The sequence below is a fragment of the Onychomys torridus genome, chromosome 6, assembly GCF_903995425.1.
Source record: "Onychomys torridus chromosome 6, mOncTor1.1, whole genome shotgun sequence".
Taxonomy (NCBI): Eukaryota; Metazoa; Chordata; class Mammalia; order Rodentia; family Cricetidae; genus Onychomys; species Onychomys torridus.
Genome location: NC_050448.1, coordinates 14,115,540 through 14,120,808, shown reverse-complemented (window position 1 = coordinate 14,120,808; position 5,269 = coordinate 14,115,540). Strand labels below are relative to the sequence as shown.

The 5,269-nt window shown below is 47.9% G+C and overlaps 1 pseudogene; it reads left to right on the top strand.

Annotated features, from left to right (window-relative positions):
• The first annotated feature begins 2,689 nt into the window (after positions 1-2,689).
• On the top strand, positions 2,690-4,401 carry LOC118586312 (annotated as a pseudogene).
• Positions 4,402-5,269: the final 868 nt, after the last annotated feature.

Here is a 5,269-nt window from a genome sequence, read left to right as displayed (position 1 = left end):
TCTTAAAAAAAATAACAGCATAGTTGGACCATTTACAAGGGTATTGCAAAGCTTACAAAAGATTTAACTTTTTTGTTTGTTTTTTTTTGAGACAAGGTTTCTCTGTGAAGCAGTCCTGAAACTCACTCTGTAGACCAGGCTGGCCTCAAACTCACAGAGATCCTCCTTTCTCTGCCTCCTGAGTGCTGGGATTAAAGGCATGCGCCACTACCGCCCAGCAAGATTAATTTTTAGTGCACCTCAGGCCATTGCCTGTGTGTATCTTTGTACTGGCAACAGGGCACAAGGCTTTCTGGTTTTGTTTTGTGTTTTGTGCTTTTCTTTTAGAGCTAAGGTCTTATGTGGCCCAGGCTGGCCTTGAACCCGCTATACGTGGTGTTTCTCATTCTTTTCCTGCTGCCTGTGAATCCAGATGTAGAACTCTCAGTTCCCTCTCCAGCAACATGTCTGCCAGCACACTGCCATGCTTCCCTGTTAGCATTCAGACCCACTTGGAATCCTGGCTAATAAGTAGATAACACCCTGGCTTGCCTAGCATCTGGACGTCATCCTATGTTCCCAGTTCCTTTAAAAAAAGACTCCTCCCCTTTCTCTCTCTCTCTTCCCCCTTCTCCTCACTATGTTCCTTCCCCTTCCCTTCTCTCTCTTTTCCCTATCTCTCCTTCTCTCTCTTTCCCTCTCCCATCTCTCTTCCCCCACCAAATAAAACTCTCCACTGAGGCTGTCTGCATGGTGTCTCTGTCTCTCACCTGCCACAGGGCACTTTGATTCCATCCTCAAAGGCCTCCCACAAACGCCATTTCATAACATTCCCACCATGATGATAATGGACTAAATCTCTGAAACTGTAAACTGAACCCAACTAAATGTTTCCATTTATAAGCGTTGCTGTGGTTATGGTGTCTCTTCACAGAAATTGAAACCCCAACTAATACATAAGTTGGTACCAGGAACTGGGATATTGCTGTGATAGGCCTGACCATGCTTTTGTTTGGAGGAAGGTGGACTTTGGGACTTTTGTGCTCATCCCAGATGCCAGTGAGTTTGCTTTAGAGTATTCATTAAAACTGGCCATTGTTATTTGTTTATATGCCTCTATGGAAAAACATGCTTTTGCCACGTGTCTACCATATAGGGCTTATCCTTGTGATTGGACACTTTACTCATGTGACTCTCTTTTTTTTAACCTTTCTAGAGCTTTATTGGGAGAGAGGGGGAGAGAGAGAGACAGAGAGACAGAAAGGAAATTCTTTGTGTTTTTTTTTTCTTTCTTTCTTTCTTTTTGGTTTTTTGAGACAGGGTTTCTCTGTGTAGCTTTGTGCCTTTCCTGGAACTCACTTGGTAGCCCAGGCTGGCCTCAAACTTACAGAGATCCGCCTGGCTCTGCCTCACTCATGTGACTCTTAACCTTCAGAGTATAAATTGTCTGATGCTCTGAATAAAGTTGGCTATTGCATGAGATTTTAGTCTGCCTCATTTTACACTCCATTCTCTCAGGTTCACACTGCCAATTAGAGCAGTAAACAGTTATGAGCTGTTATGTGGGTGTTGGAAAAGGAACCCAAATCCTTGGGAAGAATAGCCAGTGCTACTAACCCATGAAGCATCTCTCCAGCCCTTTGTTTTTGTTTTTGTTTTGTTTTTAAATACAGAGTCTTAGACTGTAGACCAAGCTGGCCTTGAACTTGCAGTGGTCCTGAGGCCTCTGCCTCCGAAATGAGTGATGCCCTCTCCTGGGCTTTTCCTTCTGCCCCTTTGTTTCTTTCTTTTAAAGAAGGTGTGTGTGTGTGTGTGTGTGTGTGTGTGTGTGTGTGTGTGTGTGTGTGTGTTGATGCATGCATGCCACACTCCAATTTGAAAGTCAAAGGATAACTTTGTGGAGTTGTAGAAGTTCTCTTCTTGCCCTTTATGTGGTTTATCTAGCTGGTCGCTCTCTGTCTGTCTGTTTGTCTGTCTGTCTCTGTCTTTATCTCTGTCTCTCCTCTCCTTCTCCCGTGTGTGTGTGTGTGTGTGCATGTGGAGGCCAGAGGCCTCCACCTTATTTATTATTTTTCAGTACTTTTTATTTTTTGATAGTTTCATACACACATATCTTGATCATGTCCACTCTCAGAACTGTTCCTGACACCTCCCTTGCTCATCATTCCATTCCTTTTTCCTATAATCCACAGAGTCCAGTTAGTTAGTGCTGTGTTGGAATGGTGACTGTTTTGTTGGTTTGATCCTGTGCAAATAACCACAGCAGCAGTGCTATCATGAGGTCCACAGCCACTGCATGCTAAGAAAGCATTTCACAGCTCTCTTGTTCATCTCCAGCTCTTACATCCTTTCTTCCCTCTTTGCTGTGGCGTTCTGCTGAAGCCGTAGAACACAGCAGCCTTCGTTAGAGAAGCTTCTTGCAGTAGATAGGAATTTGGAACACGCCTTTAATAGCAGGAAGTGATGGCAGAATGGTATATAAGGCGTGAGGACCAGGAACTAGAGGCTTTTTAGCAGCAGTTCAGCTGAGACGCTTTTGGATGAGGATTCAGAGGTTTTCAGTCTGAGTAAACAAGAACTCAACTATCTTTGGCAGAGGAGTTTGTAAAGGAAAGAATGTGGTGCTTTCAAGGCTATCTCTCCAAGTGCAGCCAGAGCCCCTTGCCCACCGGCCACCCTTGAGGCACTGTGACCCCCGGCCAGTGGGCGCCTTGTGGTGCCACCTTGAGAGACCTGGACACGCCAGATGTCATGCGTGTGCTTCCCGGGCTTGCTGTGGGCCTGAGTAACCAGTGTCGCTTCCCCTACCCTTGTTCCTTATTCCCCGCGTCCTGATCATCCTGGTTGGAGGAATCCCCATTTTCTTCCTGGAAATTTCACTGGGCCAATTCATGAAGGCCGGCAGCCTCATTGTCTAGAACATCTGTCCCCTATTCAAAGGCCTGGGCTATGCCTCCTCCATGGTGAGTGTCTTCTACTGTAACACCTACCTCATCCTGGTGCTGGCCTGGGGCTTCTATTACCTGGTCAAGTCATTCACCACCACTTTGCCCTGGGCCACGTGTGGCCACACCTGGAACACTCCTGAGTGTGGAGATCTTTCGCTGTGAAGATTGTGCCAGTGCCTGCCTGGCCAACCTCACAGGTGACCAGCTTGCTGACGTTGGCCCCCCTGCCATCTAGTTCTGGGAGTCCTGAGGCTCTCTGTGGGGCTGGAGGTGCCAGGGGCCCTGAACTGGGAGATGACCCTATGCCTGCTGGCCTGCTGGGTGCTGGTCTACTTCTGTGTGTGGAAGGGGGTCAGGTCAACAGGAAAGATCATGTACTTCACCGCTACGTTCCCTTGTGTGGTCCTCGTCCTGCTGCTGGTGCGGGGGGCACTGCTGCCAGGAGCCCTGGATGGCATCATCTACTATCTCAAGCCTGACTGGTCCCCTCAGCTATGGGTAGATGCCGGGACCCAGGTTTTCTTCTCTTACACCATTGGCCTGGGGGCCTCACAGCCCTAGGCAGCTACAATCGCTTTAACAACAACTGCTACAAGGATGCCATCATCCTGGCACTTGTCAACAGTGGGGCCAGCTCCTTTGCTGGTTTCGTGGTCTTCTCCATCCTGGGCTTTATGGCCACAGAGCAGGGTGTGCACATCTCCACGGTGGCAGAATCAGGGCCTGGCCTGGCCTTCATTGCTTACCCACAGGCTGTCACACTGATACCTGTGGCCCTACTCTGGGCTGCTTGTTCTTTTTCATATTGCTGCTGCTCAGTCTGGACATTCAGTTTGTAGGTGTGGAGGGCTTCATCGCTGGGCTCCTGGATCTCCTCCCAGCCTCTTGCTACTTCCATTTTCCAAGGGAGATCTCCATGGCCCTCTGCTGTGTCCTCTACTTTGTCATCAGTCAATCAATGGTGACCGATGGTGGGGTGTACATCTTCCAGCTGTTTGACTACTACTTGGCTAGTGGCACTACCCTGCTTTGGGAGTGTGTGGTGGTGGCTTGGGTTTATGGAGCTGACCGCTTCATTGATGACATTGCCTGTATGACTGGGTACCAACCTTGCCCCTGGATGAAATGATGCTAGTCCTTCTTTACCCCTTTGGTTTTCATGGGCATCTTCATCTTCAACATTGTGTACTGGGGGCCACTGGTCTACAACAATACCTTTGTGTACCCATGATCGGGAGAAGTCATAGGCTGGGCCTTTGCACTCTCTTCCGTGCTATGTGTGCCCCTCTACCTCCTGGGTTGTCTCCTCAGGGCAAAAGGAACCATGGCAGAGTGCTGGCAGCACCTGACCCTGCCTATCTGGGGCCTCCACCACTTGGAATACGGAGCTCAGGATGCAGATGTCAAGGGCCTGATCACCCTGACTCCAGTGTCCAAGATCAGCAAGGTCGTTGTGGTGCAGAGTGTCATGTGACAGGCACCCCCAGCTCATATCACCAGTGCATCCTTTGGCAGCCATAGCAGCCCCTGCTTTAGCCTCTACCAGTCCTCCAGGCTTGCCTTTCCTTGACAGTTTGGGGGTCTGCTTGGGAGGAGGGGAGGAAGCACCATGAGTGCTAACAAAAATAACTTTTTCCATTTTTATTATTAAAATTCCAAAAATATCACAACCCCAAAAAGTATCTTAGTGAAGAAGAATGGAACCCTTTGTATTGCAAATTTGGGACTGGCTGTGAGAGACGATTCTGCCACAGATACAATTGACATTGCTCCAAACCACAGAGTAGACACACACACACACACACACACACACACACACACACACACCCCAAAAAACTGCAGGGAACCATGACCACACCTAACAATGACTTTGAAATCTCCAAAAAGATGATGGGATCCCACAATGATGATTTCACATGGACTATGACAAAGCCATTAAGCTGATCAACACCACCCAAAGATTGGTTTTTGGACTACAAACTGCTCAGGACAATATCGAGATGGCTAGCTGAGATGATCCAGCCTGACAGACTACTCGAGCAAGGACTTGAGACAAGCCCTGCACTTTCCCATTGTGCAGAGACCGGACAACAAATGATCCAGCTGCCTCTCCCAGGACTTGACGATTAACTCAAATTTTTTCTTTTCAGGATCCCCTAAAGGTGCCTTTACCCCCAGACAGCAGGAAGTAATTTTAAGAACATGATGCCCACTTTCCCAAGAGGTGGGGTGAGTGATTTTTGGTCTTTCAACGGGTTTTGGATAATTGTCATTGTTTAGGATGGTTGGTTACAAGTTGTTAATTTCTTAATGGTCAGGTAAAAAGTTAAACAAAGGAAATT